The sequence below is a fragment of the Protopterus annectens genome, chromosome 12.part0 (genome assembly GCF_019279795.1).
Source record: "Protopterus annectens isolate FY-2018-M chromosome 12.part0, PAN1.0, whole genome shotgun sequence".
Lineage (NCBI taxonomy): Eukaryota > Metazoa > Chordata > Ceratodontiformes > Protopteridae > Protopterus > Protopterus annectens.
In genome coordinates this window covers 209,067,179-209,091,409 of record NC_056746.1, presented here as the reverse complement: position 1 = coordinate 209,091,409, position 24,231 = coordinate 209,067,179, and the positions used below count along the sequence as shown (strand labels likewise).

General features: G+C 47.1%; 1 protein-coding gene across 1 annotated transcript in view; it reads left to right on the top strand.

Annotated features, from left to right (window-relative positions):
* Positions 1 to 24,231, top strand: part of CCNF (cyclin F) — a gene marked incomplete in the record, with an annotated part of 700,297 nt that overhangs the window by 147,735 nt on the left and 528,331 nt on the right.

The following is a 24,231-nucleotide window of genomic DNA, read 5'->3' as shown; positions in this document are numbered from 1 at the left end:
TACTCTGGTAAATGAGCTGGAGAAATGAAGGCATACCCTTTCAGTTGCGCTGCCTGTTGCATTAGTGGAGGACTCGCTTGCCATGTAGATGATTTGGTATAAGTGGCTGACTGAGTATTGTCATGGAACCATCCAATGGCAATAAACAAGAAGCTAGCCTTACCCCATTTGAAATGAACTTTGGTCCAAAACAGAAAATTTCTAGGGGCTGCTAGACAGTGAACAACATATCAGCTTTGCTTACATCTTTGGCATCCAAAATAAACCATGCCAGTTTGTAGAATTGCGTTTTTCAAAAAAAAAAAAAAAAAAGACTATTCCTTTCTGTAAAAGTAATAACATTTCAAACCTGAAGTATGAATGTCTGAAATGAGTTGTCTTCTGTGATGCTTTGCATAGAAGCCTACTTAACTATGGCACTCGGGGGGGGGGGGGGCATTTTCTTGTTTTAATGGGCATGCAAGGAAAATTCTCACCCTTTTGTCGGCTTTCAGAAAGAATTAGAAAAATGGTATGCAGGAGAAACTGCTACCATGTTAGCCTTGACAGTACACACTTTATAACTATGCTGTTTGTGCTTACAGCTGGTAGCTCAAGGCTTGGCATCATTCAGATAATCTGTTACAAATTCTCTGGCAGAGGCAGTTTACTTTACAAAACCCCTGTGGAAGAAAAACGCTTCACGTGTGAATTGATGGAATAAAACCCTCATTCAAATCAGAAGTTATGGAAACCTGTGGTCAGCTACAAAAAAGAGCAGCTGACAAGACTGCCTTACAGAGATTGGACTTCATCCCATGCTAATTTGCTACATAGGGGCCAAAATATCTACAAAGTAAAGCCATACCCATTGTTTAAAGGGTTTAATGCATAAGTACTTCAAGATCTTAACAAAATGACCTGGCTTCCACAGACAGCTAAACCTTGCAGCACCATTTTAATGTTTTCATTGTGTGTTCAGCCAGAGCCCCTGGGTTTGAAATTTTGTACATGCTGAAGATAGGGTTAGAGTCACAACTCAGTGTGTTATAGGAGTCCAGTCCATAAGAAACTAGTGAACATATTGTTTTCTCCAGGTCAGACTGAATGTCAGATGCTCGAGTTTAGAAATGTTGAGATGGAAATATGAAGGACTTTGTTTTGGAGAGAATCGCTCTAAAAGTAAATTGTACGATTTAGGGTATACTCACATGTGCCCATGTGGGTTTTGTATAGTGTCAAGGGTATACCCATGCTTCTGTTGTACATCCCACAGTGCTCATGATTGAATTACCCACTGTCAGACTTCTAATCATCTGGCTTGATTTCAGTAATTTTGCATTTCTCTAAACTGCATCTGTAGTCTCACACTACAAGGGACATTTGTTAGATACTCTGTAGAAGAGAACCTTATGCCATCCATATTTAGTGTTTTTGCCACAGAGATGTGGTATTGTCCATCTAGCTTCAACCTGTGGTTTTGTTGGTTATCAGATTTAACTGATCTGATGCTGCAATTTTCTCAGACTTCAATTCCAGAGCACCGCCTCCTGTATCCATAATGTACTGCTGCCACATCATCCCTCTAGATCCGTTTGCTGCTTTAAGGGACTGAAACGAGATTGATGACCTTTATCATTTATACTTTCAGTCGTACAGCAGGCTTGTGATTTGTTCCTAATAGTTAGGTGTTAGGTGTGGCAGTTGTTTTAGGGTTAGTTGGGATTGTTGGTGATATTTTAGAAAATCATTAAGGGTGTTGCTGATTCTTGTGGAGTTCCTCCCATTTTGTGCTTTTTTTTTTCCTTCCTTAGTTTACTGATGTTTCTATTGCTAGTGTTGGGTGTTTTCTTCTACTTAGGCCATTAAGTTCATTATGCTGCTACTGTGTTTGTTGTGTAATCTGTTTTCTTTCCTCCTCAGCTGGTACTATGGAGAGGGTTAAAGGTTTTAAAAAATGCATGACCTGTGGCCACAAGCTGCTTTCTCCGGATAAGCACTATTGATGCATGTTCTGCCTCAGCATGTTGCACATCAATGTAGAGTGCAGTATTTGTGGTGGATTTGGGGGCACAGGGACTTAATGAGCACCGAGCAAAATTGGTGTTGAAGGGCTTGCTGCCTTTGGCAGCTACTTGTGCTTCTTCCCACTCCCCATCACATATGAAGACACCTGACAAGGGTGAATAGGGGTCAGGGCAGTGAAAATGACCCATAAGTTCAATATAAGGACAGGGGAACCAAGCGAGTAGCTTCCAGTCCACGTGGTCAGCCAGACCTGAAAGTCCACTTACCTTTGGCTCCTCTGGCTGCTTTGGTGCCAGGGACGTCTCCTACGGTGCAGACTGGGAAATCTGTATCCCGTGCTTGAGTATCCCCAGCCCTTTTTTAGCCAAGGGTGGGGGCTGGTCCAGATAGATTGCATTCCACTTTCTCTCCAGTTATCCCAAGGTAATTCATTTCAGAGTATTCCCCTTCTCTGCCTCAGATCCGATCTATTCTGGATCAGATCCCAGCACTGTAAGGAGGGTACTGAAGTGTTCTTCAGTGGCCTGATCTGTCCAATTGTTTTGGAGTTTGAGGTCTCTGGGTTTTGGAGCAGGTGATGCTCTCCTACTTGCAGACCCAGATTCAGCTGGGTCTCCTTCATCCCATCTTGAAGCCAGTGCTGGAGGGTTTGAGTCTATTCTTCACTACTACTCCCCCTTGCTTTTTGGTTCTGGGATTTATGGATCCTGTCACTTTGCTATCACAGAGGTCTGCTCCAGCTTGCACAGAGGTCTGCTCCAGCTTGCACAGAGGTCTGCTCCAGCTTGCCCACTTCAGGCACCAACCCCTTCCTTGGTTTCCTTGACTCCACTAGCATCAGAGCTGGTGGCATCTTGGAGCCAAGAGTTCGGGGCCAGGCTGCCAGAGTCAGGTTTGACCCTCCATGTTTGACCTCGGGACCTCTGCATTTGACAGCTTGTCTCCAGTCTTAGCATCGGAGCAAGTCAGGTCACTTGTGGAGATTGGTGTGCTGCTGTGTTCAGCGGCAGTCAATTATTATCCCGCATCTTTAATGTCTGGACTTGCAGACACGCATCAGTTGGTTTTGGGACAGCCCATACCGCTTACCCTCCAAGTAACTCTGCCTACAGGCCCCTTCACCTCTTCCACATTCCCTTCTGATTCTGCAGTCTGGGAGGGACACTGAAAGAGCCATTGCAAGAGGAAGCACATGAATTCCCCTGAAGAATCTCTCACAGAGGACACTGATCTGGATGGAGAGGGTTTCCCCAAGTCCTTCCACAGCCTCTTCCACATTCCCTTCTGATTCTGCAGTCTGGGAGGGACACGGAAAGAGCCATTTCAAGAGGAAGCACATGAATTCCCCTGAAGAATCTCTCACAAAGGACACTGATCTGGATGGAGAGGATTTCCCCAAGTCCTTCGACAGCAATGCCTGTTTTGGCAATCATCTGGAACTATTGTGCCAGGGTGGGGGCTAGAATACAGAAGCCGTCCTCAGGAGGAGTCTGTTTTTGGGGGCCTTTGGTGCAGGCCCGTCCGCATCCTGGTGGATCCTCCTCTGGATATGGTTATCAATGTGGTATCCTGGAGAGCATGGAGTAAGCCAGATGTAGAACCAATCCCCAAGAATCCTGATAAAATTTTGCTTCCGCTTAAGGACCAGAAACATTAAAGTAAGGGGCCTGAAGTTGATGTGATTTAAAAAGGATATTTCAGAAGACAGCCCCTGGTCCATCCCTTGAACAGGAGTCCAGTGCTTTGAAAATATTAAAGCACACCTAAACCTCAGCAGCAATCACACTGAGCGCTCTAAACTATATGGCTCATTTGATGAGACTTCAACATGACCTTGTGTAAGAAGTGTCAAAGGTAGTGAAGAACACAGCAGGAGCTGGAGATGAGGAAGAGACTTGAAGTGCAGTTATCAACCATGCAATCTGTAACTGACATGTTTGTCTGCCTTCCAGTGCAGTAGATGGCATGTCACATGCCACAAGCACTGGCATTGCTATGTGCTGGCATGCCTGGATGCGGTATTGTAACTCTGCAGACTGCTTGAAAGTATCCTTTATCAACTCCCCATTCAACGGTTCTCCTCTGTTTGCCCCAAAGGTGAAGGACGTTTTAACTAGCAGCAAGCCGGACAGAAAGACATGGTCTGCAATCTGTCTGTGCTTTACGCCACTGCTCGGGCTAGCACTTGTACATTTGTGTCCCATTACAAACTGGATGTATAGTCAAAGTCCAGGCCCTCTTTTGGTTCCACCATTCTGCAAAATGTTTTCTCCTATGGTCTCCCTAGGAACTCTGTCCTGCAGGTTGAAGTCGGACAGAAAGGACAGCAATGGATATGAAAGTTATGCGTTTAACATTGCGAATAGACCATTGTTGTCTGTATCAACTATTTGTGAGGTTATGGGGCATAATTGCACCCATGACCACACTAGTATCTTTTTGAAAAGATTTCTGTTTGAATTTGGCAAAATTACATATTAAAATTATATCTAATGCTTCAGCAAGTAACCTTGATTTAAGTTCTGGGATCTGAAGTAGTTGACTTAATTCATTCTGCATATGTGGGTATACGGATCTGATTCGGCAAAACTTTTCAAGCATCAGCTCCAAGCTCCTCCCTTACCTATATTACATCACTTCCTCCTATCTAGCCCCAGATTTCGTTTGCCGCTCTAAGCAAGGTGGTAAGGGTTTTTGGTCTTTTTGTGATAGTTGAGTGTGAATACCTTTCCCTTTTTTTCCTCCCTTCGCGTTCGATCGTCGTGTTAGTTGTAAAAAAAAAAAAAAAAAAAAGTTGTGTTTTTGTTTGTGATACTAGTTTCCCACCTAGGCCCAATCCCTGTTTTAAGTGTGTGTGTGAGTGGGCCGTTAGGGCTTTTACTGTTTCTACTATGTCTGTTTCTACTATGTCTGAACAGCCTAAGGTTCTCTCTAAGAAGTGCACAGAGTGTGGTCACAAGCTCTCACCAGCCGATGGCCACACTCCATCTGTCTGCATTTTGTGACATTTTGTTCAGGCTTTAATCCTAGGGCTTTGAAGGATCGCCGGGCTAAGCTTGTGGCTAAGGGTCTGCTACCAGCTTCTGCCCTAGAGTCTGCCTTGGTTTCCTCCCCAGCCAGTGACACTGTGCAGGCATGTACTCAACCTCCCGCCAGGCCTGCTTCATCGAAGTCGTTCCAGAGAGGTAGGGACATAAGGGATAAGGAGAGGTGCCACAAGGAGAGGGACAGGCCCAGAAAAAGATCACAGGACAGGGAATCTTTCTCCAGTCCCTCTTCAAAGGCACCCAGGTCTCGTTCTCCTCTGCTCCTCTCTCCATTTCTCATCAGAGCCGAGGCACTCCCCTCAGATCCGGCCCAGACCCGAGTCGCTTGCTTCCTCCAGGTCGACTCGGAGTGTCTCCAACCTGGATATGGACAGGCTGATGAGCAGGTTCATCCAGAACCAGATTCAGATGGGGGTCTTACCAGAGCCCTCTCCCATTGGAGAGGGTCCTCCTTCTTTAACTATGTTCCACCCTATTGCTCCTTCCCCGACCCGACGCTTCAGGGGTCTCTGGTCTAAGACCTTTCGGAGCTGTTGGGTCGGGGCCAATGGTTCTCGTTTCCTTGACGCCGGCCGTCACCTTGAGTTCCTCTGATCCAGTCTTGGATCCAGGAGACTCTCAGAGCCGTGGTTAGGGAGTCTGACCCGAGGGTCGAGATCTCGCTCTTTCGGATCCCATCAGTCTGCTCCGATCCCTGCTTCGGTGCCAGGGAGAGCCTCTTCCATAAGTTCTAAGGAGGTGTGCTCTCCATCGGTGTTCGGGGCAGTGAAAAGGGTCCTCTCCCAGGGGTTGAGACCACAGCTTGCCTACTCGGATCCTACCCAGATCCCTCTTATTTTGGTTTCTGCTCCCATTACCCTGTCTCAGGGACAGCCCGTGCCAAAGCAACCCCAGGTTGTTCCCCTCAGGGAAACCCCAGAGGCTTACGAATCCTCTCCAGAGAGTCCCACGGGAGAGGAACCTCGTAAGCGCAAGTGTAAGAGGAGGCACTTGGACTTTCCTGAGTCCATTATCACTGATACAGACTTGGATGAAGGAGAGGGTTCCCCTAGATCACCTACCGAGGACATCTCGTTCGGAGACTTTATGGAGATCTTTCACCAAAGAGGAGGTTGGGTCAGCCCCCAAACCCTCTGCGGATGAGTCCGTATTCCTGGAGGCCTTTGGCACGGGCCCATCTACTTCCTTGGTCTCCCCTCCAGCGGACCCTTTGGTGGACCTCATCACCACTAGGGCGTGGAAGGATCCTGACACCGTAGAGCCTATACCCAAAAGGCCAGACAAAATTATTTTCCTGCCGTCAGACAGGCAGGCATGGTCCAAAGGAGCCCCGGTAGACGAGTGTAGAGTGACCATCCGGAATTTTTGTTTGTCTACCGACAGGTTGAGGATAGACAGGTCCAGAATGGGCCTGAGATCCCCAGTCTTCTTTGGCACTAAAAAGAACCTGGAGTAGATGCCTGATCCGGATTGATCTGGGGGGACCGGATCGATGGCTCGTTTTTGTAGCAGCTTTGAAACTTCTAAGGCTGCAGCCTCCCTGTGAGCGGGTGGAATATCCGGAAGGCATGCTGGAGTTATGGGACATGAAATGAAGGGTATAGAATATCCTCTGGATATGATGTTTAACACCCAGCGGTCTGCAGTAATGGACTCAGCGGTCTGCAGTAATGGACTCCCATGCCGCTCGATGTAAGGAAAATCTTCCCCCGACTGCCTCCAGAGTAGAGCAGCCGGGCAACCCCTCAGGGTTGCTGTGCGGGTCTGTTGGAAAAAGGTTCCCTAGACCCGAAGTTTCTGGGACCCCCACTGCCTTTGGGATGGCGTCGGTCTTTTCCCCCTCTGCCTCTAGGGATGAAAATTCCTGAGTGTCACAAAAGGACTGTGATTTCAGGAACCACATCTTCTTTGTCCTTTTGGTTCCTAGAATAGGGCCTCTGGGGGTTAGAGAAGCGGATTCTGACGGCTGACAAAGTCTTTCCATTCTTCTCACTCTGGGTTAGTGTGTCACGTGTACAGTCGTCCCAAAGAGGGATGATCCATCGAAAGGGGTGTTGATGAAAGATGCCTTAAAGGGGTCCGCAAATTGACAGTCTGATCCAGGCGTGACGCCTCAAGGCAACGCCTGTACCAGCAGCTCTAGCGGCTCCATAGCATGAGAGAGGAGACACACACAGGTATTTGTCACTGATTTCAGTGTAGTCATCTTCACAGTGAAAGACTGCTTTTCCTGTTGCGACAGACTCCGGGGGCGACTCAGTTAGTTCTGATATAAGGTCTCGCTGCAGTCGGATAACATGTGCCAAGTAATTCAGTGCACGAATAGAAAATGTCGCTGACTAGTACATGCGCTTCCCGAAACGATCCATTGACCTGGACTCTGGTGGATGAACCGAGGAACTCTCCTGTGCCAATTCCTTTGTGGCAGCTGCAACCACCAAAGCGTCTACCGGGGCTCCTTTGGACCATGCCTGCCTGTCTGACTGAAGAACTCTCTTGTGAAGACATGCAAGAGGGAGGATAGAGATTGTGGCGCGAGGTCCCCTCCAGAGATCAAGCTACATCATCAATGTCCTGGAGATGAGGGCAGTGCTTTTAGTGTTGAGAGCCTTCCACCCTGACCTACCTCCGGGGACGGCAGCCATTCAATCAGACAACATGTCTGTAGTCTGGTATATAAACAAACGGGGAGGGACCCGATCCTACCCCCTTTGTCGCGAGGCCATGAGGGTTTGGGAGTGGGCTATATCCACCAGCCGGTTTCTCATAGCAACGCACATCCCGGGACGCTCCAACATTCTAGCAGTCAGTCTCAGCAGGGCAATCCTTCTGCCTTATGAGTGGTCTCTGAAACAATTGGTGGCGGAGAAGAGCTTCCGTGTTTGGGGTCAACCTTACTGCGATCTCTTCGCATCTCCTTCCAATGCGAAGTGCAGCAACTTCTTCGCTCTGATTCCCCCCCCCCCCCTCCGGGGGATGTCCCCAGGGAAGCTCTACTCCATGCTTTGCCTCCCGGGCTACTGTATGCTTATCCCCCGTTACCTCTTATTTCCAAGTTCCTTCTGAGAGCTTGCCAGCTGCAGTGCAAAGTAATTCTCATAGCTCCCTTCTGGCCGCGTCAAGTGTGGTTTCCCTTCCTATGGTCTCACCTGTTGGCTCCTCCATGGACTCTAGATCCATGCCTGGATCTGATTTCTCACCTGTTGGGCTTGCCCTTGCCCAACCTGGACAGTCTCAAGCTGACGGTGTGGCTGCTCCAGTTCCCATGATCATCAGGACTCCCGGACTTTTGTCCCCCTGTTAAGAATATTCTGGTAGCTTCGCTTAAAGCCTCCACTAGGAAACTCTACAATAGTAAGTGGAGACGTTTTTGCATTTGGGCCTCTCAGCACAATCTGAACCCATTTACAGCCCCCGTTCCGGTCATACTGGATTTTCTGGCCGATCTTTTTCGATCAGGCGCAAGTGCCTCTACCATCAAGGTTCAGCTGGCTGCCATGTCTAATTTTCATGTGGGTGAAAATAAGGTTGCTCTGGCTTCTGCCAAATTGTGCAAAGCTTTCTTGAAGGGCACTTTTTTATTGCGACCACCAGTCAAAGAAACGGTGCCCCCCTGGGATCTGACTTTAGTCCTTCAGGCTTTGACCTCTCCCCCTTCGAGCCAGCCAGTTCAGTTCCGATTAAGTTTTTGTCATGGAAGACAGCCTTCTTGGTCGCCATCACGTCAGCCAAGAGAGTTTCAGAGTTGCTGGATTTATCCTCCTTGCCCCCCTATTTGATTTTCCACAAGGATAGGGTTTCGCTGCGTACAAACCCTTCCTTTCTTCCCAAGGTGTCCTCAGCAGCCAATATTAATCCGTCTATAAATTTGCCAGTCTTACCAAATTTCCAAAATAGAGGTGAATGTAAGCTTCATTTATTGGACGTCCATAGACAGCTTCGTTTTTACCTCCATAGGACTTAACCCTTCCGGAAGTCGGCTCAATTGTTTTGTCTCTTTTTCAAAACCATTTTTGGGCAAAGCAGCTTCAAAAGTGTCCTTAGCAAGGTGGATCACACTCTGTATTGCACAGGTTTAGAAGGACAAAGGTTTATCTCCTCCTGGTGTATTGAAGGCTCGTTCCACTAGAGCTATGGCCACTTCTGCAGCTTTCTGGTCAAGAGTTCCGTTAGACGATATCTGTGTGGCGGCGACTTGGCCAATTCGCACACATTCATCTCTCATCATAAATTGGATCTTATTTCTTTGGCTCTGCGGTAACCGGCTCAGAAATATCCTTCCATGAGGGCCTCCCAGGATTGCTAGTAGCTGGAGACTCTGTCCCATATGTGCAGAATGAATGAAGTCAACTACTTCGGATAAAGAAGTTATGTTCTTACCATTAACGTTCCCTCTGAGTATTAGACTTCATTCTTCTGCACCTTCCCTCCCTCCATCCCCCTCACTCTCCAGGTTTTTCCTGTTTAGGATTGTGGTTATGTTGCCACTTAGTGTCAGCAAACTCGATCTGGGGCTAGATTGTAATATAGGTAAGGGAGGAGCTTGGAGCCGATGCTTGAAAAGTTTTGCCGGCTCGGATCCGTATACCCATATGTGCAGAAGAATGAAGTCTACTGCTCAGATGGAATGTTATGGTAAGAACATAACTTCTTTTTTTTTTTTAATAACCAGTTTTCCACCATGTCAAATCCTCTGTGTTTAGGATTAACAGAATAAAGGAACTGAAGATCTGTTTTTTTTTTTCATACTTTGTACCTTCCTAATAGTAGAGTCTTAACAAACAAATTTTTTTAATTATGTCCACATACTTGGTGGTGTCTTAAATATTTAGCTAATTGCCCATCTATGCGGCCTTGTTAGCAACCATTCTACAGTCATAAAATTTTAAAAATCTGAAATTTTGTATCAAAGAAGTAATTTGCTGCTTGGTATGCAACAGGTTTACCTAAAAAGGCAATATTTTGCTTACATATTGAAATGTTTCCATAACTGCCATTGAAGCCCCCTTTATCAGCTTTAAGAACCTTAATATGCCCATCCAGTTGCTGACTTTAGTGTTATTTTATCTAATTCACTTGTCAGGGGGTTGCTGCAATAACTGATTTCTCTCTTGTACATGTTTTGAAGTGCTAACAGTTCCGTTGTTGATGGTTGATTTGAACATAATTGTTTTCTCAATGCTTTTTTTTTCTCATTCTCATTGAAAAAACTTCTGCCTGCAAAAGATCATCTTTATCTTATTCCTCAAATCATTTGTGGAATTATTTTAGGATAGAGTCATACAACTAGTCCCTGTACAACAATGGGAACAAGGCTTTTATTCAAAACTTTTTCTGGTCTTCTGTAAAAGGAACACTAGGTCCTATTTTAGATGTGTCCATCTTAACACCTTCCTTCTCATCCCAAAATTCAGAATGCTAACTCTTCAAATTTTCTTGCCTGTTCATTCCCCTTGTACTTTTCTGGTCACCTTGGATCTAAAGGATGTTTGTTTTTTGTGAGTGAATGGGAATATGTAAATGGGTCTTTTTGTAAGATTGTGTCTTGGGACTGTTATTATTTTGCCACTTTTCTCTTTGGTCTTTCTACTGCTCAAGAGTCTTCACCAAATGCCTTGCTGCAGTAATAGATCATTGCAGACTTCAAGGGGCACATATTTACCCTTGTTTAGAGGATTGCCTGATCTCCATGTCTACCTCTGAAGGCACCCTAACAGTATACCTTAAATCTTCTCACCAATCTGGGATCCACTCTGAATATGAAGACGTCATCCCTTATTCCAGCTCATAGATTAGTATTTTTGATGTACCTTATGAGCAAGTCACCAGTGACAGCTTTTCTCCAGGAAATGCAAGCTTATCAGTATTTATTTTACTTCAACAACGACTTTGACAGCAAGAGAATTTCTAAGAGTTCTAAGCTTCATGTTCTTTTCTATGCCTGTATCTCTTGCCGGACTACAAATTGGACAGAAAAAAATACACTGGATCTGATGTTCTCTTCATTCCTCCTCCTCATGATAGTCTCTGATACAGCTCCGCCACATCTTCCAGACTTGGATCCAACTCTTGAACGCCTTCCTTTTGTCCATAATGCACTACACTTACCCCGGCACCTTCGATCTCGTTTGCTGCATTTAAAGCTAGATAGAAGATCCTGTCTCTTATAATTAAGGTTGAAAAGGTATATAAATTGTCAACTTTTTTGGTGTGCTCCTCCCGTGTGTTGGCATTCTAGTTTGAGTTTGTAGGTTAGAATTTATAGAGCTTTTTGTATCTTAACAGTTAAGATAACTTAGGTAGTGTTATAGTAGTTGGAGCTGTGCTTGTCAAATATTTTTTCCCTAGAATTAGATAATTGTGTGCCTTTCTGTATGGTTATACTTGGAGTGCATCATAGCTGGTAGAGTTCAGTCAGTGCTGACAGTTGCTGTGATGTACATTTGTTTTTTGGCGGGCTTCTGCCTGGTCTGTTACAGCAGTTATGTCGGACAAACCATCCCCAGCCTACCCCTGTTCCCCCTGGTTTTAAGTGATGCGCTTCTTGTGGGCACAAGATCCCCAATCAAGATGCCCACAAGGAGTGTGTCATGCTTTTTAGGCATGGACCATCTTGAAGCAAATTGTGAGATTTTTGCATCCTTCAATCTGTGCGCTGGCGGACAGGCAAAATGAGCTTATCTTGGAGTCTTCTTCCTTCGTTGGCATCCAAGGCTCAGACCCCCTCAATGGCTTTGTCTTCCTCCTCCAAGGAGCCCAAGAAAAGGTCTTTCTCTGCCTCTCCAAGAGATCCATTAGAGCCAAAATCAAAATTTAAGAAGTCGTTGGATCTGAACTCCTCAGATTTGAAGAACTGCAGCCTTACCAGCTGGCTAGGACAGTTGCCTTCACCCAAATTCAGGCACTCCAGGCCCCCCTCGTCAGCTTCTTCCAGGTCCTCTTGAAGCTTGTCCAAGACTGACATGGACAGGATGATGAGGTTCCTCAAGGCCCAGATTCAAATGGGGGTAGTGTCGGCTGTGTCCCCTATCAGATCAGTGATCTACCTGGCCCATACCATTAGAGCTCCTTCCCCGATCTGGCCCTGTGCTTCGAAGTTGCACTGCTCAGGACTCATGAGTGTCTGTGTCAACGCCAGGGAAACCACCGTCCTTGACTCCAGTGGGTGCCGTTTTCCTATCCCTTCAGAGCGACATGGATCTCTGAGCTAGGAGGTCGGGTTTGGGTCTGGGGGAATAGGATCAGCTTTGTCTTTGTTGGGGCAGCCTCTCTTCCCCTAGGTGCTTTGGCCCTTGACAGCTCTGGTCCAATTTTCCTATGAAGGCCACAGATCCAGAGTGAGTTCTGACTGTTTTCCATTCGTTGCTTCAGCTCCAAGGGAGGAGGAAAGGATTTCTCCAGGCCCATCAGCCTTCCAAGTAGTGGAAAAGGGTATTCTCCCTTGGTGGAGAATTGTCCTCATGTCCTGCGGCCTACCCCTTTGGGTCATGGTCTTGAACTTACTCATTTCTGTCCCAAGTCACTCTGCCCTGAGCAGTCTCCAAGATCTTCCTGCCCAGGAAGGATCCCCTTCTTCCGATACTTCCCCCCGGTACCCCATGGAGGAAGTCCCGCAGAAGATGATGTGCAAAAGTAGGCGCACAGACTCCCCGATGGAGTCATTAACCGAAGACATTGACTTTAAGGGAGAAGGGTCCTCTAAGTCCCTACCAGATGACTTCTCCTAGGGAGGCATTCCAGAGATCCTGAAGCAGAAAGGGGATGGTCTGTCCAACCTCTTCCTTCTGAGAAGTCAGTGTTCTTGGAGGCTTTCGGGACGGGCCCATCTATGTCCTGGGTAAACTCCTCTGGTGGAGGACCTTGTTGATTTGGTATCCCGCCGGGTATGGAAGGAACTGGATACCAGTGAGCCTATTCTTAAGCACTCCGATAGGTTCCTGGTCCTTACCGGCTGGTAGGAAACACTGAAGTAAGTGTCCTGTGGTTGATGCCATCGTTGTGACAGGGACCACTAAAAAAGAACTGGCAGAGGAGACTGCCAATAATCCGTCCGTCTAACAAGGAGTCTAGAGTGCTGGACAGGTTCAGAAAGTGCATTTACACCTCAGCCTTTGCGCTGCGGTCGTTATATTATCTAGCTCACTTTACCTGGCTTCAGAGAGATTTGATTAAGGAGATTTCAGCCTCTGTCTGAGTCCATGCTTGTGGAAGAACGTAAGCTTTCTCCCAAGCTGGCCACTGTGTTGTACATTGCTAATTCCTCGATGAAGCTAATCTTCCATAAAGTAGAATGTACCTCACAGGCTGCTGGTTCAGGACTATCCCTAAGGAGACGTGCCTGAATGAGACTATGACTTTGTGGAAAACTTTAAGACATCCTTTTTTAATGCCCCTTTTGATGGCTCATCACTGTTTGGGCCATCTGATAGAGATGCACTCTTACCTGCAGCGAGAGGGACAGGAAGACCCATTCTGCTGTAGGAATCAAATTTTCCATGCTTTAGAGGTCCTTTTCGATGAACCAGCATGGAAGCAAGAAAATGTGTTTCCGTAAATCAGAAGGGTCTTTCCATGGCCTGCGTTGGGGATCCCTCGTCCAGAGGCAGAGGAGGAGGGTTTAATAGACATCGCCCTAGAGGCAGAGAGGGGTCTGCAAAACCAGGACTTCAGAGTGATGTTCTCTGACAAAGCTCTATCGGCTCTCCTGAAGCACTGCCTGACTGACCATATCTGGAGGCAGTCGGGGGGTCTACTTGCTTTGCACTCAGAAGCCTGGACACACTCGACACAAAATTCCTGGGTGCTACGCATGGTATATAGAGGCTGCTACATTCCCTTTTTCCTTCCCCTTTCAAACACCAAGAAGCTCTCTGAAGTGCCACCAAGTCAGAGAGAGCAGACAGCACAAGAAATTCAAAAATTGCTGCAAGAGAGTTATTCCAGATGTCCCAACCAAACAGAGGATTCGGAACTTATTCCCTCTTCTTTTTAGTGGCAAAAAATACAGGGAACCTAAGACCCATACTGGATCTAAGCAAGTTGAATTTTTATGTAAAGAAGTCAAAGTTCAGAATGGTTATGGTTCAGTCCATTCTGCTGCTATTGCACAAGGATGATTGGATATGCTCAATATATCTCAAAGATGCGTACTGTCACATCAAAATAAATACTCCAGGAGATGCCTGTGCTTTTGTCTGGGAGCCGGTCCTTTTCAGATCAGAGCACTGCCCTTTGGGCTCACCATAGCTCCCCTGGGTGTTCACCAAATGCCCGGTGGTTGTAGCAGCTCACATGAGACTCAAAGGATTCTGGGTGTTTCCATACTTGGACAATTGGCTCCTTACCGCTCCCACATGGCATCAACTTCAAGCCAGAGATTGTGATTTGACTCTCTCGCTCCCTGGCCATCACCGTAAATTTAAACAAGTCCAATCTGACTCCAGTGCAGAACCTAGAATTCATAGGAACACAGTTGAACATGAGGGATCAAATGGCTTCTCTTCCTCTGCATGCATAACACTGAGGAATCAAGTTCAGGAGCTATTATCTCACCAGTCCCCCCTTCTCGGCTAGTTTTACAAGCCCTGGGGTCCATGTCAGCGGCGATTCTGTTAGTCCCTGTGGCAAGGTTTTTCATGCGAATTCATCAATGGACCTTAGCAGTACAATGGTCTATAGTCTACCAAACTCTTTCCTTTCCAATCAGGCTAACATCAGTCTGCAGATGCCCTCTCCATGGTGGATCCAGTCAGACAACCTTTTGTTAGGCAAAACCTTTTCGACCCCCCCCCCCCACAATAGCCACAGTGACCATGGACGCATCTCATTTGGGGTGGGGGCATTACAAGGGAAAGATGGTCAAAGGCATGTGGTCCTCACGAGAGACCAGAATGCTCATCAATGTCCTCAAGATTAGTTCTAACACTGCAAGCTTTTCAGGACACTGTCCCTCTATGGACAATTGCTATTCACACTGACAAACATGTCTGTAGTCAGTACATTAACAAGCAAGGAGGAACCCTTTCTTACCCATTTTGCAGGAAGACTGTGAGGGTGTGGGAATGTGCGATATCTTCAGACTGCCTACTAGTTGCAACGTACATTCCAGGGAAAACCAGTGAGTTGACAGATCCTGCAAAGCTATCCTGATTCCACATGAGTGGTCCCTCAAGCAGTCGGTGGCGAACAAAGCAGTCGGTGGAAAACATAATCTTCAATTGTTGGGGTCAACCTTGTTGTGACCTGTTTGCGCCTCAGCTCAACAACAATTGCAGTGAGTTCTTTGCTTTGATCCCCTCTCCGGGGGAGTCCCTGAGGGATGTTCTGGTGCATGATTGGCCCCCAGGTGTCCTGTATGCTTATTTCCCTCTTCAGTTATCTCAAATTTTCTTCAGAGGGCAAGCAGGCTGAACTCTTCTGCCCTCATCAGATTGGGTTCCCCTTACTCTGGTCTTATCTAAAATATTCTCCATGGATACTGTAGCCAAGACAGGATCTCCTTGCTCACCTGTCAGGATTGCAGCATCCAATCTTCAGGCCCTCCATCTGACTGCATGGTTTTTCCAGTTCCAACCATAGTAAGACAGTCCAGGCTTGCCTTTCTGGTTTGTAACTTCATTCTAGTCTCTCAAAAGGTGTCCACTAAAAGTGTACAACAGTAAGTGGAAAAGGTTTGTTTGGGCTACAAGTAAAAAATATCGATCCTTTCTCTGTACCGGTTTCAGACAGTTTGCTTTTTCTTAGTACCCTGTTTAAGGGAGGAGCAAGTTTTTCTACCATCAAACTTTAACTAGCAGCCATTTCCAATTTTCATGCGAATAGCCAGTCTTGAGCCTTGTGTACCTTTAGATTATGCAAAGCATTTATGAAGGGCATTTTCTTACTGAGACCACCCTCTAAAGTTCTATCCCCACCATGGAACTTCACTGTTGTACTACAGAGTTTAACTCTAGGACCATTCAAGCCAGCAGCTACTTGTGACTTGAAGTTTTTGTCATGGAAGACAATTTTATTAGGAGCTATTATTTTGGTAAAGAGAATTTCTGAACTGCAAGTGTTCTCTTCCAAACCTCCATACATAATTTTTCACAAGGACAGGGTTTCTCTATGTACCAATCTTTTATGCCTAAAGTAGCGATGGAAAACCATATTAACCAATCCATTCAGTTACCAGTATTCTTTCCAAATTTTTCCAGCAAAGGAGAGTATACTCTTAATCTCCTTGATGTTCATAGACAACTGCATTTTTATCTCACAGAACAAAGCACCATAGGAAGTTGGATCAATTGATGTTATGTGGTCCTATCTCGCCTACATTCCTTACTCACGGGTTCGGAGCCTAGAATCGGCTCAGACTCTGCCAAATGCACCTCGCCCTAGCCCCAGATCTCGTTTGCCGCTCGTAGAGTTAGGACGTGGTCTCGCTTGGCTGTGGCTAAGTGCCCTTTTTTTTTTTTTTTAATACTCTTAGTATTTTAGCAGTCTCCTTTTTGACAAAAGCTATTTTCATAGCTATCCTTGTTCCTGAATAGTTGTTGCATGAGGTTTTGAGAGTTTAGTTTTTTGTGGTATCCCTACTGTTTTCACGGGCTAGGCCTGTTTAAGTTAGAGGATCTAGTCCTCTCCAGAGTGTTCCCTTGTTGTGTTGTGACCATTGTGTTAGTGGTTAACTCCCTTTTAGGAGGCGTTTAAGTTAGTTTCCTTGTCCGTTTAAGGGTTTGCTGGTTTTCCCGCCCTCCTTTTGTGTTTGGCTCTGTCGGTTATGTGTGGCACAGTTGATTGCAATGTCGAAAGAACATAAACCCTCTGGGTTTAAGAAGTGTATAAAATGTCCATTACAGATTAGCACTCTATCTGTGTTTATTGTCTTGGTGCTATTCACTTGCAAGAGTCCTGCAGTTTCTGTCATGTTTTTAGCCCTAGGGTACTGCAGGAACGTAAAAATAAACTGATTTTGAAGGGTCTGATCACGCCCTCCTTTGAGGAGGCCTCGGAGTCGTCTCTGTCTTCTAGTACCAAGTCTAAGCCTCCTAAGGCCAAGAAAAGATCTCCGGCTCCGTCTGCTTCTTCGGAGCCATCTGAGAAGGTTTGTAAATTGGATACTTCCTCCTCGGCTCCACTGTCCTCGGGGCCGAAGGAGAAGGTCTCGGAAATGGATACTGCATCCTCGGCTCCACTGTCCTCTGGGCCGAAGGAGAAGGGCTCGGAAATGGATACTACCTCCTCTGCTCCATTGTCCTCTGGGCCGCAGGAGGTATCTTTGGTACTGGAGTCTACCTCGGCTCCGATACTACTGGAACCTCTTCAGAGCAGGTCACCCAGTGTCGGGCATGAGTCTCCAGTCGGGAGATCTAGATCTCCTTCTATTTCTTCCAAATCCTCTAGGCTGTCTGATTTGGATGTGGATAGGGTGGTCCAGAAGCTCCTACAGTCACCGGTGTTAGCAAAACTGTTTTCGGCTCCGACCCAGTCGGCTCCGGAGCCGATTCCCATTCTGGTACCAATTGGTTCCTCCTCCGAACACCCATGTGTCATCTGAGCCGGAGTGCTCCGTGCCAAGTGATGTTCTCGTGTCGGCTTCGATACCCCAGGTGAGTCTATCGGAGCCGGCTTCGGCTCCAACCAGGTTGGCTCCGTCCTCTGGTTTCGGCACTCTGGTTTCCTCGGTCGGGCCTGAGGGGGATACCTCGGGACTCCTGCCGGTTCCAAGCCTCCCTCTCGGTGCTTCGGCTCGGGGAATCTCGACTCCGATCATGGTCTGAGAGACTGGTCTGTCTTTGGATTCGGGGGGGACCGGCCTTCGAGGTCATGAGGAGTGCCCTGGCAAGGTAGTCGGGTACATCACCTGGATCTGTCACTCTGTCCCCTTACACCCCGGCTAGAGCCTCTGATGCCACCCTCTCAGTCATGCAAGAGGAAGCACATCGACTCCCAGGACGAGTCACTCACTTCCGATACCGACCTCGAGGAATCAGAGGGGTCCCCCAAGTCGTCCTCTGATGTCTCTTTCTCTGACATCCTGGAGATTTTGAGAGAGAGAGGCGACTGGCCCTCCAAAACCCCCTCTGAGGAGGAGTCTGTATTCCTCAAGGCCTCCGGAGCTCAACCCTCCGCCTCCTGGGTGTCTCCACCCTTCGACGAACTCCTGGACTTGATTTGTCGAAGGGTGTGGGAGAACCCTGATTCCATTGAACCGGTGCCCAGACGTCCAAACAAATTCCTGTCTGCTCCCTCGTGCAAAGAGTTTCTTACCAAAGGAGTTTCTGTAGATACCTTGGTGGTGGCGGCGGCCACTCAGCAGGAAGTTGCAGAGGCGGCTTCTTCAGTCCACCCTCCTAACAAGGAGTCCAAAAGTATGGACCGGTATGGGAAGCGTACCCTGTCTTTGGCGACCTTTACCTTACAGTCGTTGAATTACCTCTGTCATTTCACTCTGCTCCAAAGAGATCTCCTGAAGGAGCTAGGAGATACTCTGACTGGGCAACATGCCTGAGGCAGTAGCGCAGACTGTTAACGCCCAGTTGTCTACCCTAGAGTCCATTGTCAACTCGTCCATGAGGCTCATACTGTATGCAGCTGAAGGGGCGAGTAGGGCAGCTAGCTCAGGCGTAGTTCTCGGAAGGCAAGCCTGGATGCGCCTGTGTCATTTTGCGGAGGCCTTTGTTTTCCTTCACTGATTCCCCCTTTGATGGGTCCTCTCTCTTCGGACCCAAAGTGAAAGACACCCTCACCAGATGCGAACAGGAGGGAAAGACCCTATCTGCCATAGGGGCCCGGTTTTCTCTCCCTTCTAGGCCTAAAATGTGGTTCAAAAAGTCTGAGGTCCTTTCCCACGGCTCAAGGTGAGTTCCCCTCCAGAGGCAGAGGGGGGGGGGGTTATTCTGGAAGACGCCATCCTAGAGGCAGAGGAGGCCCCCGCAACTTGGGAGACCGCGATTCATTTCGCGGTTCTTCTTTCCAGCGGTCCTGAGGTGTTGCCCGAAATGTGCTATTCCGGAGCCAGTCAGGGGCCGAATTTTATTGCATCCGGAAGCCTCGGAAAGCATCACCCAGGATCGTTGGGTGGTCCGAATAGTTAGCGGAGGTTACACTATTCCCTTTGTGTCGACACCCCCTTCAGTCAGAAGGATCCCGGATGTCCCACCCAGTCAACGGGATCAAGCTGCACTAGAAGTTGCAAAGCTGCTAGAGAAAGGAGTGGTCCAACAAGTCCCCTCAGATCATGTCGGATCAGGAACTTACTCACGACTCTTTTTGGTGCGGAAAAGGACAGGGGACCTGAGACCCATTCTGGAACTCAGTCGACTGAATCGCTACGTTCTGAAGTCCAAGTTCCGAATGGTCATACTTCAGTCCATTTTTCCACTGCTGGAGAAAGGAGTATGGATGTGCTCCATCGATCTCAAGGATGCCTACTACCACATCAAAGTGGAAGGCATCCAGGAGTCTTTTACGCTTCCAGCTAGGAGCCAGTCACTTCCAGTTTCGTGCCCTGCCCTTTGGTCTCACCACAGCCCCCAGGGTGTTTTTATCAAGTGTTTGGCAGTGGTGACAGCTCACCTGAGACATCTAGGATTCCAGGTGTTTCGGTATCTGGACGACTGGCTTCTCACCGCCCCCACCAGGCATCTGCTCGTTCAAGCCAGGGAGACTACCATCTCACTGTGCCAATGTCTAGGAATTACGTTGAACTGGGAAAAGTTTGCCTTGCAGCCCTTGCAGCTTGTTGTTTTTATAGGCGCAGAGCTAGACTCTATTCAAATGCGCGCCTTTCTGCCACAGGACAGGATAAGAGTGTTGCAGTCTCCGATCCACGCACTGTTGCCCCTCAGAAAAGTTCAGGCCAGGTTAGTTCTTCAGATCTTGGGATCCATGGCCTCTGCCATCTTGCTGGTACCTCTGGCCAGGTTACACATGCGGATCCTACAGTGGCTCCTGTCGGTTCAGTGGTCATTTCAAGAGCTTCCTCTTTCCCACTTGATACTTCTCATGGAGCGATGCAAACAGGACCTCCTCTGGTGGCTATGCTCCTCCAATCTGGACAGAGGAAGGAGCTTGGTTCCTATGTCTCCACTGGCCACGGTGACCATGGACGCCTCCCAGATGGGGTGGGGGGGGCATTATCTAGGCAGGATGGTCCAAGGCACCTGGCAAGACCACGAGATACACTTGCACATCAATGTTCTAGAGATGAAAGCGGTGTTTCTGGCGTTGCGAGCACTCCAGGACTCTCTACCTCTGGGAACAATTGCAATTCCCTCGGACAACATGTCCGTAGTGTGGTACCTGAACAAGCAGGGGGGAACCAAATCATATCCCCTCTGCAGAGAGGCCATGCGAGTGTGGCAGTGGGCAGTTTCTTCCCAACGGTTTCTAGTGGCAACGCACATTCCGGGAAGTCCAACGTGATAGTGACAGGTTAAGCAGAGCTATTTTGATGCCTCACGAGCGGACAGGTTAAGCAGAGCTATTCTGATGCCTCACAAGTGGTCCCTGAACAACCAAGTGGCGGTTCAGATCTTCGAAAGGTGGGGTCAGTCTTGCTGCGATCTCTTCGCCAGCCCCCTCAATGCCAAATGCAGCAAGTACTTCACTCTGATCCCCCTACAGGGGGAATCACCCAGGGACGCGTACCTCATGATTGGCCCCGCAGTCTGGTCTACGCTTTCCCTCAGTTTCCTCTGTTACCAAGAGTGATACAGAAGGCCATATCCTTGGGAAGCAGGATGATCCTTATTGCTCCACACTGGCCTGGACAAGTATGGTTCCCTTTTCTTCAACAGTACAGAGTGGACTCTGGACCCAGTGCCGGACCTCCTGATTCACATATCAGGACAACTTCATCCATCCCTGCAAACTCTCAGGTTGACAGCCTGGCTGCTCCACTTCTGTCGCTAGTCAGATGACATTCCTTTTCACCTGAAGTGGTGCACATCTTGTCTTCTTTTCATAAGTCTTCCATGGAGGAGATTCTCTATTTGCTCAGGCCCAGGTTTTGACCCTTCAGCCCCTATTCCATTGGTCCTAGATTTTTTAGCCATGTTGTTCAGTCAGGGCTCTGCACGCACTACCATTAAAGTACAGTTGGCTGCAATTATAAATTTTCACACATCTTATGAGCCTTTTCTTATGGGCCATAAACTCTGTAAAGCCTTTCTAAAAGGTGCTTAGTTACTTCGTCCCCCAGTTTCAGAACCTGTACTGCCATAGGACCTGAACCTTGTGCTACAAGCTATTACGTCACCACCCTTTGAACCGGCTGCCACTTGTGACTTAAAATTCTTATCTTGGAAGACGGCCTTTCTGATAGCCATTACATCAGCCAGGAGGGTATCAGAACTTCAAGCCTTGTCCATTAAGACTGCGTATTTGATCTTTCTTAACGACAGAGTTTCCCTCAGGCTTAACCCGTCCTTCCTTCCGAAAGTGTCATCCATTGTTAATCTCCATCAATCTATTGAGCTACCGGTGTTTTTTCTGAACTTTTCCAATAAAGCAGAGTTCAGGTTTCATCAGTTGGATGTGCACAGACAACTGAGATTTTATTTACATAGGACTAAGCTTGTTAGGAAATCTGATCAACTGTTTGTGTCCTTTTCATAGAACAGAGCAGGTTATCCTCTCTCCAAGTGCACAATTTCTAAATGGATCAAAGATTGTATTTCATTCATCTACTCGTCAGCAGACAGAACATTACCTTTTCCCATCAAGGCTCATTCTACCAGGGCTATGTCTACATCTATAGCTTTCCATGCTAGGCTTTCCTTGAATGATATTTGTGCTGCGGCCACTTGGGCTTCTCCCAACACTTTTATTACTCATTACAAGCTGGACATGGCTTCTAGGGGCCGGGCTTCGTTTGGTTCCACGGTCCTCAGGAGCATCTTCCTATGAGCCTCCCAGGATAGAGGTGCTGGGGACGCTGTCCCGTGAGTAAGGAATGTAGGCGAGATAGGACCACATAACATCAGTTAGTTATGTACTCACCATAACGATCAATGTATGTGGTCCATCTCGCCTACATTCCTACGTACCCTCCCACCTGCCCCCTTCCTAGAGGATTTGGAAGAATATTGGCTCTTTGGACCCTTCAAGGTCAGTGATTTTGTTCCCTTATCTGGCTGGAATTCTTCCAGTGTTAATTGAGTATGGGTTATGAGTGTTATGATTGTAATGATTGCAAACAAGATCTGGGGCTAGGGCGAGGTGCATCCTGGGATACTGGGTTAGCCCAGCCAGTTAGAGACTTCGTGCTAGAGAAATTTGGCCAAGTCGGAGCCGATTCTCGGCTCCGAACCCGTGAGTAAGGAATGTAGGCGAGATGGACCACATACATCGATCGTTATGGTGAGTACATAACTGTTTTATAGCTTTCTCTACTAGCAAGCTAGGTAGAGTGGTGTCTAAAATCACATTAACGAAATGGATCACTGACTGTATCACTTTCATTTATTCTCTGAGAGGCATGAAACGGCCTCAAACTCCTAGAGCGCATTCGAATAGATCAATGGCTACTTCTGCCTTCTCTTCCAGAATACCCATTGATGATATTTGTGCGGCAGCCATCTGGTCAAGCAGTCGCACCTTTGTTGCGCACTTCAAACTGGATATCGTGTCCAGGAGCAGGGCTTCTTTTGACTCAATGGTGCTCTGGCACATCCTTCCATAAAGGCCACCCAGAAATCGTGTAGCTGGGGACTGTGAATCTAACATGACAAGAAATGAAGAGGACAACATCAGATTAAAATATGTTTGACCATAACTTGGCATTTGTGTTGTTCATCTTCATTCTTTTTCACTTTTCCCACCCAACCACCCTCTGCCTTTTTTTTTTTCCTAGAGGATCTATGGAAAATGGTGGATTACTTGGTTTTCATGTCTGAGCCTCAGTTGCCTTTCCTTTTCTGTTCTGATTTATTGATTGGATGATGGATCAGCTAACTGAGTTGCTGGGGTGGGTGTAGTGCATTCTGGGTAAAAGGGAGGAGCTTGAGAGACCTATCCAAATTGGAAGATGTGGCCAAGCTGGATCGGATCTGGTACCCTATAGTGAAGGGGAATGAATGAATGTGGACAACACAGATGCAAGTTTCGATAAGACATCTCTATTTTCAGTCTGGGTCCAACCCTCTTGTCCTCTTTCCTTTTCAATCCTAGGGGTGTGTGTGTGTGTGTGTGTGTGTGTGTGTGTGTGTGTGTGTGTGTGTGTGTGTGTGTGTGTGTGTGAAGAAACAACTGTGGTGGGCCAAACAAACCCTTTGTAACCCCAGGTCTCCTTCTCTCCTCCAGCCCATCCCAAACAGTGGCTACAAATACTTCGGGCTTTGGCTGGGGTACTGTTTCTTAGAATGTAATGGTGCAGGGAATCTGAAAATCACACCACCAGCACAAACGTGTAAACCTAAAAGAAATAATGGTGATGATTAATGCCCTAAAATCAAAGAACTGTGGTCTTCAGGTACACCACTAGTGGTGACAAACACCACCACTGTGATGTGGTGCATAAATGGGGAAGAACAAGATCTTGCCCCCTTTTTGAAGACTGGTGGTGGTTACTTGGTACATAGCAGTTCGACACAACTTAGTTCTTCAGATAACTTGGCATCTTATCAGAGCAGAGCACAGTAGTGAAGACTCTGAACAGATTCTGAATAGACCATCTGAGTGGATGCTACACAGAGAAGTCTTCCTAGAAATATTCTACTTGGTAAGCTCCCACTAATAGATCTGTTTTCCCCCTGTCTAAGTAGACAGCTTTCTGCCTCAGGACACCTTGTATAGAACCCTTGAAGATGAATGCATTTTTTATCCCAAGACGGGAATGTTTATGCTTCCCCATTCACTCTTATTTCCGATGTTTTTTCAAATGATCAGAAAGGACGTACAGAAAATAACTTCTGATTTACCTTTTGGCCCAGACAACACTGATTCTCCCTTCTGTTACAACTGGACAAGACTATTACAAAAACCTTCTTCAGAGATGGACTTGCTCACATTGTATAAAGTATTGCTGATTCATCCCAATAGTCAAATTCTCAGTCTGACTATGGCAGATAGGCTTTAATCCCTTTTAGGCACATTTTTTGTCTGAGGTCATGCAGTAGGTATTGAAGGGGGCAAGAAAGCCTGCTAACTAGAAAGTAGTATTTCTCGAAAAATGAGAGAGATTTCCTTTATG